General features: G+C 38.3%; 1 protein-coding gene across 5 annotated transcripts in view; it reads left to right on the forward strand.

Moving 5' to 3' along the window:
- The window catches only part of Abcg2 (ATP binding cassette subfamily G member 2 (JR blood group)), a 101,194-nt gene that overhangs the window by 46,106 nt on the left and 42,418 nt on the right, over positions 1 to 12,670 (forward strand). The window contains exons 2-3 of one of the 5 annotated variants that reach the window (XM_076932154.1): positions 6,147 to 6,187; positions 8,458 to 8,540. The exons of 2 other annotated variants lie outside the window; for them this stretch is intronic. The gene's annotated coding sequence lies outside the window, so the exon portion shown is untranslated. Of the gene's footprint in view, positions 1 to 1,292; positions 1,421 to 6,146; positions 6,188 to 8,457; positions 8,541 to 12,670 lie in introns of those variants that run through there. 2 more of the 5 variants (XM_076932153.1, XM_076932155.1) reach the window with 2 other exon arrangements.

Here is a 12,670-nt window from a genome sequence, read left to right on the forward strand (position 1 = left end):
TATGCACTGATAGGAAAATGCAGATTGAATTGAGTATATACTATAGCATTCCTTTTCTACCAGTTAATAAGTCTTCACATCTATGTGACAGTTTATTCTTGAGATCAGGGAACAAGGAATTTGTTAACATGATCCAGATTTTATTGAAGAAACCCTAAATGGTTTCCTGTATGGTTCATTTGAAGTTCCAGGAAAGTAGTATGTTGGGCTGTGAACATTTAGTATTGTCACTGGAAATGCTAAGTAATTTAATTGTTCAAGCTTTTGTGCTATGCAGGTATTAGAAAAATCAGAGTCATGACCTGAAAAACATTTAAAGTGCTAAGGACCCAAACCTAGGAAGTCAGCAGCTCATGTCCTCTCTTGCCAAGTTAAGTTCATAGTTGTGAGGGGCGAAGAAGATAACATATTGTAAAGTACTATATTTATCTGTAAATAACAGTGTATAAAATACTATATTAAATATAATTTAAAATTGTAGTCAGTATGAAACTATTGATAGATTTTATAATAATTAAAATCTGCTGTGCATCTTACTTACATCATTTACATCCTATCTTAGTTCATACTGTCCACATTTCAGGTCATACAGAGCTGCTGGGTCCTGCTCTAGATAATACAGCTCTAGGGGCAGTTAATTGGTACACAGATAGAAGTTAATTTAGGCTGGCTTTTTATTGTAAAATATGTTGTAGTTATAACCTCTTGTCTTTTGATAACTACAATTTTGTTATTAAAATTGTTATTAGTGAATGCAGAAAGAATACAATTGCAGGAAGAGTAGAAATTGAGGGGATAAGATTTCTCCATTATTTCAATGTGTACCTATCGTGGTAGGGGAATCTAGGAGACCCTGGTCTTACCTTTGCACCCTGTGATCTAACTTAGATTTGTAATCTCTCTGACTCTTTGCTCCTTTCCAGTAACATGGAGATAATGTCACCGTGGCACAATACAAAATATATTTGATCTTTGCCTCATCCCAGTTAGAGACACCCCCCCACCCCCAAATCCTTAGTATCTTCTGAGATTTTGTGTCTTTTGTTATTAATATGGTTCGTTTTCAGAGATTCATCACGGAATTACACCTTCAGCCCCAACCAGAGTGCCTAGTGTGTTCACAGCTCAGTTTATGTCAGTAAAGTGACCTAGGGTGGGGCTCCCAGGTAGCCTTAGGATGGGCATGGCCTCAGAAAGTCTTAATGATGCGATATTTAAGACTTAGCTCCACCTGTGGACCTATGAAACAGGAGGAAGAAGGCTGGTGGTTCAGCTCTATAAAACTTGTTAATCAGTAATACCTGCACAGAAAGATTCAGTTGTCTGATAAATGCATTGGCACTCAGAGAAGGGACCATCTCTCAGCTCTGCATGATAAAAGCTAAAAGCTGTCTTGCTAAGGACCCTACCTGACGTCTCTGTGAGTAGATATTTTTCTTGTCATTCATCCCTGTCATTTATAACAACTGTCTTTTTGTTTCATTTTGTGCTTTTGATTGTTCCAAGCATCTCCGTGTCCCCTTCGCCCGCGAAAGAGACACGTGAGACAGTGTTCGGGTGGTTACCACAGCGAGGCTTTATTCTTGTATAAGCAGAAGCGGAAAGACCCAAAGCCCGGAAAAGGCACTGCTTATATACACCCTAGAGTGACGTGTTCACTTCTGATTGGCTGTTCACTCATTACCCATAATACGCCCTGGGATGGGCAGTGACTTTGGCACACTTTTTGCCTTTTGCACCTGCGTAGTTAGTTGTTTACTTGTGGAAGGACAGGATGCCCGCGCCATCTTGTAATGGCGAATGTTGTCACGCTCATTGCGGCTCCTAACATTTGATATAGGGTCTAACTGTGTAGTTGTTGTTGGCCTGGAACTTGCTATGTTGACCAGGAGCTGGCCTTGAACTTGCCGTCCCCCGCCCTCTTCTTCTGCCTCCTAGCTGCTGGGATTATAGCTACACACTACCATGCTTGGCTGTCGATCTCCTTTAACTGGTAAACTTAAGTAGAGTGTCTCCTTGCATTCAGTGAACCAATCTTTATTTATTCAACATAAGACAGGCTGTGGGGAACATGAATTATAACCAGTCATTTGGAAGTACAGGAAGTACAGCCTGCTACTGGGATTGATATCTGAAATAGGGGCTGTCTAATGTGACTGAGCCCTTAGCAGATGGCCAAGTAGGTAGAGTTAGAATACAATTGAATTATTGGATACCAAAGCTGATGTTCACTGGAAAGTTACTTGGTGTTTGTACCTGTCTCCAGTCCAGTTACAGTCATGTTCATTTTGTGAGGGTGCAGTAGAAGAGAAACACTGTATTTTATTTATCCACATATAGCTCCTATGATAAATGCTTCAAGTAGAATGTGTACTTGGGAAAGAGCAGCAGGCTGCGTGCAGTGAAAGCCTAGCAGTATAACTTGTCAGGGCTAAGTCTAGTGTGCCCGTCTAATTTACGCCACCTTCGAATCTAAGCCGCAGATGGAATTTATTTGGCAGTATGGCATTGCTTTGTACAGTAAATCGCCTCCTTAGGCAGTGGATCCATTCCAGTACAGATCTCTTTTTGCTACTTTATTTCCCTAAAATATACATTACATTTTGAATTTCAGGTATAGGTACAGATCTCCCTTCCCCCAGGAAAATGTGCCCAGTCTTCTTCCAGAGCTTCACATGTAGAAGCTGAGTAGTGATCACCAAAGGTCATAAACTCTTACCATTTTACTAAGAGTTTATTCAAGTGGCTTGAGTTTTCAACAAAAAACAATGGCCACTGTTTCCTTCATTCTTTCATGCTAAGTGTGAAAAGATAGCAACAGATGCAGGTTTTTCTCTACCTCATTGGTCCAGGGTATGCCCTGAAGCTTGGGTAGGAGGGGCTCACAACTGACTTCATCTCAGCTTCTGCCAATCATAGATGTATGACTTTCAAGAGACATTTTAATATTATTGTTTTATAAAATAGTACATTGCAATGATGTAGCCTTGACTGAGTTAACATGGACTTGAATTTAAAATGTCCTCATGATCAACGATCATACTTTCAATATAAACATTGAAAAATGTTTATTTTCTTATTTGTCTTAATTATTAAGCACTGCTAAAAACTTGCAAGTAAACCACACAGCAGTCTAGTTCCGAGCAGTCGGTGGTACCTGGCCTAACTAACACAGCTGGAGCACCACACGTGCCGCTTCTCGCTCTCTTGTCTTTCCATTGTCTTTATCTAGGACTCATCTAAATTTGCCACATTATAGTTGATTATTATATATTTAGTTTAGTCCAGTGTGTGTGTGTGTGTGTGTGTGTGTGTATGTGTGTGTGTGTATGTATATATACATATATATGCCTTATTTTATTCATGATCTTAATATTAAAGAAGATATCAGCTCCTTAATGTGTACAGTTCACCTCCTTTGTGTTCGATATTGTCCCATGACTAGATTTACAGTCTGTTTTAGGGAAACAATATCAGGAAGATGAAATACCTGTCTAATATACCAGATAATATACTGTCCTCTCAGTATAGCATGGTATACGAGGCTGACACTTGTTCTTACGGATCTTAATCATCTTGATGAAGGGTTTCACATTTCCCTTTGTCGACAAGGTGGGGCTTAGGAGACACACTTGAACTCTGTGTATCCTGTTTCTCCTCAAACTTCTGCTTGGTGATTTTGGACCTCATTTGAGGAGCATGTTGTACTTTATTATAATTGTTTTAGTGACATATTTTAAAGGAGTCTCACTCTTGTATTTCTAATCTTTTTTTTTTTTTCTCTAAGGTGCAGTTAGCTGTACCTTTCCTTTACTTATTTAACTATTTGTGTCAGTAATGACTCATGTAATTTTTTTATTTGGTTCTTAATGTTACCCGTATTTGATTTGGTGCTCAGATTATCCCAGCTTTTGACACAGACTTTGATGCTGTGCTATTTTTATGTATTCAACACTACCATCATTTTCTGAAGTGTTTTCTTCTTCTAATATCACAAACATTTATAGGCTCATCGTCATGTATCAAACCTGACACTCTGGTTATGTTTGTTTAGAATGATACCGAAAACTAAGCTTGTTTTGAGGACCAGGTATCCTCTGAGTCTCTCTTGTATGTGAATAGAATCCGGGGCCTGTGTATCTGTGCGTGCTAGTAGGCACTCTCCCACTACATGTGATCTCCACCCAGACTACTACTACATTCAGCTTCTTACATTAGATAAGGCTCGAATAAAGTCCAAGTTTGGACTTGATCTTTTTATGAGACGGAGAAATTTGGCAAGATTTAGAAGCTGAAGTTTTTAAATCAAATATTTACCTAATAAGTATTATAAAACGAACACCCCACATATTATTAGTTTCTATTTATTAGGCTCTGGTAAGGAACCAGGAATATTTTATTATCTTAATAGCTTCATCGAGATGTATAGTGACTAATAGCAGTGTACATGAAAGGAAGTTGTGTAGAGACTCAGATTTTTCAAAGTGTCCTTATGCCAATTGTGAAGCTTTTCCTCTTTAGTGTTATCTTTGGGCAAGTCTTTAAACTTGACTCTTCCTTCTCAAAATAAAAGTCCTTAGCAATATTTCTATTTCCTGTGTTTTTTTTTTTTTTTTTTTTAAGATCAGGATATAATGTAATATGCCCAGAATTTGAGACACTCTCCCTGTATGTTTTTTAACCTTTGGTTTGGTTAAATTTATAATGATGAAATAAGTTAAAATTTCAAATAAATATTTATGCTGTTCCTGTTAGCAGTGGCAAAGACCACAGTGATACATTGTAGAGGGCACAGTTTACACAAAACACCAGAAACCAGAATTGTTAAACAGGCAGGATCTTTTCTTCTAAGGAAGGAAATGACACCTGTTTACCCCAAAGGCTGGAGTGGATGTTGTCTAGCAACTTGGTGATCTTTTGCTATTCTCTGAAGGCCAGCCTTCATCCAAATCCCCCAGTATCCTGAGCAGTCCTCTCTGTCTGTCTGCCTATTATGTCTGCCTATTATGAATCCTTCCTCCCTAGGCCTTTACCCTGAACAAGTTTGTCAGTTAGTAGAACTCATTCTTATGGTAAACATCACAGGTGCTTTGCTAAAGAGATGCACTTTGCAAGGGAATTTGGATGTAACCCTGCCTAGAGCTTTGTCGTTATAATTGTCATGTTGAAACTTTCCTCCAAAGGTTTACTGTGTTTAAATCTGTAAGGAAATAAACCAATTGGTGAGACTTTTTAAGAAGTTTTGACCCAGGACCTGCTTGCTAAATTCATGCTAACCTGAGTTTTATTAACCACACCCTGATCGTTTTCCTGCCAGTTGGGAGTCTTGCAGGGAGCCGGCAACTCCCCACCCCACAACACACACAGTGCATTATTGGATTTGAGATGATGTATCCATGGAATAGAGGTTTCTTCTACTATAATTATGGGTTCTAATATGATTTTTTGTGGAACATCCACATGATATAAAATACATTTACTACTTTAAGTCTCACAGTAATTTGAGAAACAGTGCTGCTAGTGACTTCTGGCTTTCTGTTTACATTTATGGACATCTGATTGTGATTACGTTTATTTAATTATAAACTGGAATTGAACAGGAATATTGACCTTAATGCAGTATACATGTGTTATACGCATATTAGACTCATGACAAAGGACTAGGTTATAGACTGTGTGGTGTGCAGTTTCCTGTAAAATTTTAATTGAGAAATTCAACCTCATTTTCCTGGTACCCTCATTCTTGCTTTGGCTCTCAGGACCTACAATTCTGTGATTTCTCCCCATTCACTGATTCTCATTTTCCCATGATGCCAGTCAGAGTTAGGGTTAGAGTTCTTAGATCATATTGTTTAGGACTTGTCTTCAAAATTTTGAAGCTAAGTTTCTTCATTTGTGTTTATTCCCTTCCTAAATTTTATTTGTAGTTTAGTAATAACCACTCTAATGTTTCTAGTTAAGTTTTAAAATCTCGTCCTTGTCTTTTATTTATAGGGATCATTGAGAAGAGAGTATGAGGAGATATAAAAGATCCAATCTAGATGTTGTTAGGTCCCTTCTTTTTAAATAGCTTTAATCTACTGGCAGATTCAATTTCCACAAATTATAACTTATATTTTTAATTAATTTTTATCATTTTGTGACAGTGTCTCAGTGTCTCCTGTAACACATGCTGACTATGAACTAAGTAAGTAACAGAGAGTGGTCTTGAACTGCTGATCCTCTTCCTTCTACCTCCCCATTGCTGGTGTTATAGGTGTGCCACAGCTTGTTTTTCTTGTTTTTATGAGATAAGGTCCCTTGTAGCCCATGGTAACTTCAGATTCTCTAAGTAACTGATGGCTGGCCTTGAACTCCTATGGGCTACCATGTCTAGCTTACAATTATAACTTGTAGGATTTGTGTTTTTATTGAAACTTTAGTACATGTATTATTTATTTTGTGTGTGTGTGTGTGTGTGTGTATGTGTGTATGTGTGTGTGCATGTATGCATGTGTGTCTCCAGGGAATGAACTCAAGGCCTATGGCTTGGTGGTAAGTGTAGTTAACTGATGAGCCTGACTTCTAGGAATTGTAGGCTTGCAATGTAATCTAAAGGAAATGCAAGTGGGAGTAGGAGTCTTGCATTTACAGATACATAACAAGAGATAGCTGAAGATAAAGAACTTAGCTCTGGGACCTGAGCAGGAACAGAATTAACAGTTCTGTTGTTAATGGTGTAACTCAAATCTTTGTATTTATAATTTGTGACCTTGTAGACTCGTAAGCAGTGTTTGGGGCTGTCTTGAAGGGTTATAGCTATGTAACTTGATCTTTTTTTGCCTCATATTCATATTTGGAATGCTGAACAAAATAGTATGAAACTTCAGTAATAAATGTGGTTTCTTGTAAAGTTTTATAATTTCTCTTTAGAGATCGGGTCTAATTCTTTGTGACTTGTCACATTTGTTTTGTGTGAGGAAGAAGATTGACTTTAGTAAATAGAAGACAGTTATGAAAACATTAGAATTTTCTTTAGGCTCTACCAACTGTGCTCATGTTACAGATTCGTTATTTTCAGCAAGAAGCATGTGGCAGTTACCTGGTTGATGTTCACTTTTATTTAAGTACTTGACAATGTTGAAAGAAATATAATACTATTTATTTTAAAACTTTTTAAACATGTGTGTGTGTGTTACCATGAGCATGGAGAGGTCAAAAGACAAGTTGGAGTTGGTTCTTCCCTCAGATTTGTGGGTTCTAGAATGAAAGTTAGGTTATCAGGCAGCACTTACCCACTGAATGCTTCATCAGCCCTGCTTTGTACTATTAGAAACTCAGGAATGAATTTATATGATATAAGATATAGAAAAGTCTTAAGGCTTTATAAAATTGTTTAGAAATAATTTAATAAGTATATATCCTGAAACCAGATGTAGTGTAAACTTTTATTATCTTGTTCAGTATCATTTGTAGAAATTGAATTAAAATCTAATTAATTAATTGAATTAATAAGGAAGCCTGAATTTCTCAGCCGCATCGTCTATTTCGAATGCTCCATATGCTCAGGTCACTGTCCGGTGGACAGTGCTTGGCGCTCCCTTACAGTCTATCATGTACAGTCATGGTTTCTGAGGGAAATGGAAAGTAGCACAGGCAATTTTTTAAATTGAAAATAGATATTTTAAAATACAATATATTCTGATTATAGTTTCCCCTCACACAATTCCTACCTACTCACTTACCCAACTTCACAACCTTTATTATCTCTCATATTAGGATATAAACAAGCATCTAAAGAAGAATAAATAGTAATAAAATAAAATTAGATAATATGAAAACAAACCAGAATAGGACAAAACAAACAAACAGATGAACCAGAGCCAAAGAAAAATAAACACATACAGATATACACATTTGCATACACAACTATCCCTGGAAACCATAATGTATACACAAAGGACCTGTAAGGTAAAAAGGAAAAAAAAAAAAGCCCTGGCAAACCATTCTGAGGCAAAGAACCTCTGAAAATGCCACTGATTCATTTTGTGTTGGACTATAGGTCATGGGGCCTGGCCTTAAAGTTGGTTTATATCCCCAGGGAGACTCTGTTGGAGAAAACTAATTTTTCATTTGTGGCCACTTATTAAGAGACAGCTGCTGGGTTAGGGATGGGGGATGCATCCACTTCCCCTCTCAGGTCTGGGTCACAGGTAATTTTTAAACTGATGCTGTCGTGTTTAGCTGCAGAACTAAAAACAAGTTAAAGACTTCTTTGTGGACTTTTTTACACATCAGCAACCAGGCTTTTGTTAAGTATTTTTTTATATAATTTGTTGGCTCACTGCTGCTGGTTTTGAGCTTTGGCCAGTGTGTTCCTGTAGCTGGTGCTTCCTGCTCTTAATTTAAGACGTAGCATCAGGATTCACTCATTGCCTATGTGTGTGTAGTAGAGGAAAATCTCTTCTTCCTTCTCAGGTTGAATATTTGGAGACATGTGAACTGAATTGAGAAGAACCAGACCAGTAAGGGAAATTATAACTGCACATTGAGAGAAAACTGTAAGTCAAAGGGAAAAGATAGAATCGGGGCCTATTTATTTACTTATTATTTGAGACAGGGTCTTACCATTTCCTAATCTGGCCCTGAATTCCTGAGATCCTCCTGCCTAAGCCTGCTGAGTACTAGGATTGCAGACCTATGTTCCACTCTTCCTGTTCACCATTTTCATCTTAAAATGGGCAGGTGGGGAGGCTCATTTCTGAGAAAACAAACTGCTTTAATGTAATTAGGTCTTGGGCCTACATGATGACTCGGTACGTAAAGCCACTTGTCCCATGCTTGACAACCTGAGTTTAATCCTCAGGCCCCACGAGGTAGAAGGCGAGTCTGACTCCTACAAGTTGTTCTCTGGCCTCCACAGGAGTGGGTGTGCTTGTGCACAGGTTCACAGTACTGCCCATAAATGTGATGATATATCTTTTTAGGACAGAAGATGGAACATGTGGTACTTCTGTGACAGTGTTTATAATTGGAGTGACCCCTACCCCATTACGTCTCCAGAATGGATATATGAGAAGACTTCTTTTTTGGATTCTATACTTTCAAGCAGATAAAGGTTTAGGGGAATTTGAGTGTCTTTAGCTCAAAATTATAGTCCTCCTTTCTCTGGCCTCAGGACTTAACTCCCTGTAAATGTGTCCATGCATGCCTCTCCTATTTTATCTCTGCTGAGTGTCTGACAAGGCATCTCATTGATTGAGAATAGTAGACAGTCTGAGTTGGTCAGAATACCTAACTGGAAGGAGCAAGCTGCCAGAATGGGAGTGAAGGAAAATGTCCTTGTTCACAGATCGTAAGTTGGTAGAACGCTTGACTGGGGTAGTGAGGAAGGCAAGACTACTTAGAAGCGAGAAGATTTAGGATGGGAAGCCAAAGACAGACATTTCTCCTATGGTCTCTGCAATTGTTTTAGCTACCAAGGTATAAAACTTTAATCCAAAATTTAAAAAACCCCAAATTAATAATAATTATCATTTCATTGATATCTCATTGATAATTCAATTCAAAACAGCTCTTATTTGTATGATCTATTTATTAAACCTAGATCTGTTGTAAAGGCTGCCAGAAAGCACCAGACCAAAATAAAGCTCTTGTGGTGTTTGGATTGAATATAAGCCCATGATAACTCCATGAACAGTAGTAAAACTTGAATTTTTTCCCTCCAACTACATATAAAGAGTGTAAACGTATATTTTTTAGTGTAAGTTTTTATTTATAAAGGGAGCTTATATTTATGTAGGTGGTTGTCTGTTACAGATAATTTTTGAGGAAGACTTAATGGTAAGGCATCTCTCGTCTGCCTTAGCTCTTCTCCCCTCAGCTCCCCAAACTTGTGACTGGAAGCCCAGACTCTTCCTTTGAACCTAACGAGGGAGAAAACCCTCAACCATCTGGCCTCTCTTATAGTATCATTCTTGTGTGTGTGAAATTTCTATGCAGAGTAAATCAGCCTTAAACTTTCCCCACTCACTCCTCTTTTATCTAGGAGATTTTTACCTAGGAGACTTTTTATGGTTTTTATGGTTATATGGGTATACAGATCAACATTTGCCGATAATAAAACATTAATAAAGCTATTTTCGTTTTTAATATTGGGTGGCTTTTTTTTCCAGAATTTTATACAAAAGTACTATATTTATATCATTTCTGCTTCTCCTCTCCCCTGAACTCCTCTGATGTGTCCTTACTCTCAAATTATCTTTTTAAATTGCACATTCATGCATGCATATGTGTGTGCATTTGTACATGTGTACAAAACCTGTTGAATCCATTGAGTGTTGCTCTTATGGATATGTGTTTAGAGTTGATCACTTAAGATTAGAGAGTTTGTCTCTCAGTGGTCTTGTCCCTGGGAAAAACTGATTCTCCTTCTCAGCAGCCATAAATTGCCTATATAGAGTTCTTCATCTAGGGAAGGGTCCCTGTCAGATTTTGGCAGGGCCCCGTCTACACTGGCAGGTGTTGTGGTGTAGGTCTGATTTAGGCCACCCTATTGCTGATACTTTTTGTGGGTACAGCTGTCCTGTCAAATATAGAAGATACTATCTCACAGCACGTGTTCTGGTTCTCTAGCTTTTACAATCCATCCATCCCATCATTTGTCATGATCCCTGAACCTTAGGTCTTAGAATTGCAGACAATACATGCTGCAGAAAAGACAGTATCTTCAACAAATAGTGTTGGAAAACAGGTTGGCCACATGTAGAAGAATGAAAGTAAGCTAGTATCTATTACCATGCACAGAATCAACTCCACAGAATCAAAGACTTTATTGTGAAACCTGGAAGACAGGCATTACCCTCTAAGATATAGGTGTAGGAAAGGACTTTCTGAATAAGATTCCATTTGCTCAGGAATTCAGTCATCTAGGAGAGTCTTGTTGGTGCTTAGTTGGTTTTAACAAAAGTTTGTTTGTAGCTCTAGAACCCAAGGTCCTTTCTGTAATACTCAGCTACGTGCTCCCTTTACAAGCAGGCCTGCCCCGTTTTCTACACTAACTGCCCATTCTGTACATAATTTCTAAGCTTCTCTCAACATTCACCATGCAACAGTCAGTGTGCTCTTTGAAAACCACAGCAGGATCTATTGCTGTGATAAAATATCATGACCCAAAGCAACTTTGAGATTAATTGTACTTTAAAGCTTATAAATGCATCACTCACTGAGAGAATCCAGGGAGGGAACTTGGAGGCAGGAACTGGAGCAGCATCTGTGGAACTTGCTCAGTTTTCTTTCTTTTCTAACTCAAGACCACCTACCTACCCAGAGACAGCACCACCCAGTGACCTGGCTCTTACAGACCATCAATCGAGAAAGAAAATGTCCCACAGCTTTGCCCACAGACCTTTCTGGTGAAGGATTGTTTTTTTGTTTGTTTGTTTGTTTTTTTTTTTTTTTCAATTGAGATTCCCTTTTCCAAAATAACTCTAGCTCGTGTTAAGTTGACACGAAACTAACGAGGACATATACCTTCTATTATGGGGGTCTCTCTTTATCTATCTTGTCCTTAGATCATGCCTACCATGATGAGAAGGCCTGGAACTGTGACAGTGGACTAATTACAAACCTAATTAATAAGCAGTCTAAGTGTTTTCAGTACTGGATGCTTTAAGGTGGATGTGTCAGATGATAGACACATGAAAAAACACTTAACAGCAGAAGGCATTTTTAAATGTAAAGAGTGATTTTTGAAGTTAAATACCATGCTTTATGTGTTTTTTTCTTTTCCATTTGTGATTTTGAGCCTCGAACTCCTTGCCATTACTATTTCCTTTGCATTAATGTCAGTAAGTAGTTTAGCTACTTAATCAGCAGCTCTGTGGCTGTGAAGCAGAGATTAGCTCTCCGTATTGAAAAACGTACGTGTCTAGCTCTGTACTCTTGATCCGTGGCTGCTATCACGTACTGTAGACATAGGCAGGTCTGTTTGAGGACAGAATTGACCTATGAATTGCCCTACTTGGGTGTGCTTTTCATCATATATAAAGCCAGTTTTGCTCTCTGATTAGAAAGCTGTATTAAGAGATAATTGAGGAAGCTGGGTGCAAGTGGGTGGTGAAGTTCTTTGGAAGTCTGTTTTAATCTGATAATTTAAAGTATTTACAAAAGGCCTGGGTGACAGAAAATGAAAAAACTCCATTTGATTAGAAGTCCTCTAGAAACCAGAAAACAAGGTAGGATGTTACATTTTTGTCACAGGGAAGTCTGGATGTGGTCTGAGTTGTTTTCCTTTATGTTAAAAACAAAGAGGGGGTGCAGTCTCATGAGCAGTGCACACAGCAGGAAGGCGCCACCATAAGGAAAGGTTACTGAGAAGGTGAGGGTGGTGGGTACCTGTGGGAATCATTTCATTTAACTGAGGGAAAATGCTGTGGTACAGTACTAAGGTTTCATACTTTGTTTGTTTAATTTTTATTGTACTTCTTAGTTTCAACTTAGGGCAATCTGTTTTTCCATATGAGAGCTCCGGAATTGGTTCCGTTTTCTTTCCCTTCTTCTGAGTCTTCCTCACTCCTGCTAAGTGGTATTCCTGTCTAATCCTTGGGTTGTAACTCTTGAGTCAGGAAGGCCCTGAGCCAGTGAGGGAGGTTGTAGAATGGACTTAGGAATTAAGTGGCTGCTCAGCAGT

This window comes from Arvicanthis niloticus, chromosome 4 (genome assembly GCF_011762505.2).
Source record: "Arvicanthis niloticus isolate mArvNil1 chromosome 4, mArvNil1.pat.X, whole genome shotgun sequence".
Lineage (NCBI taxonomy): Eukaryota > Metazoa > Chordata > Mammalia > Rodentia > Muridae > Arvicanthis > Arvicanthis niloticus.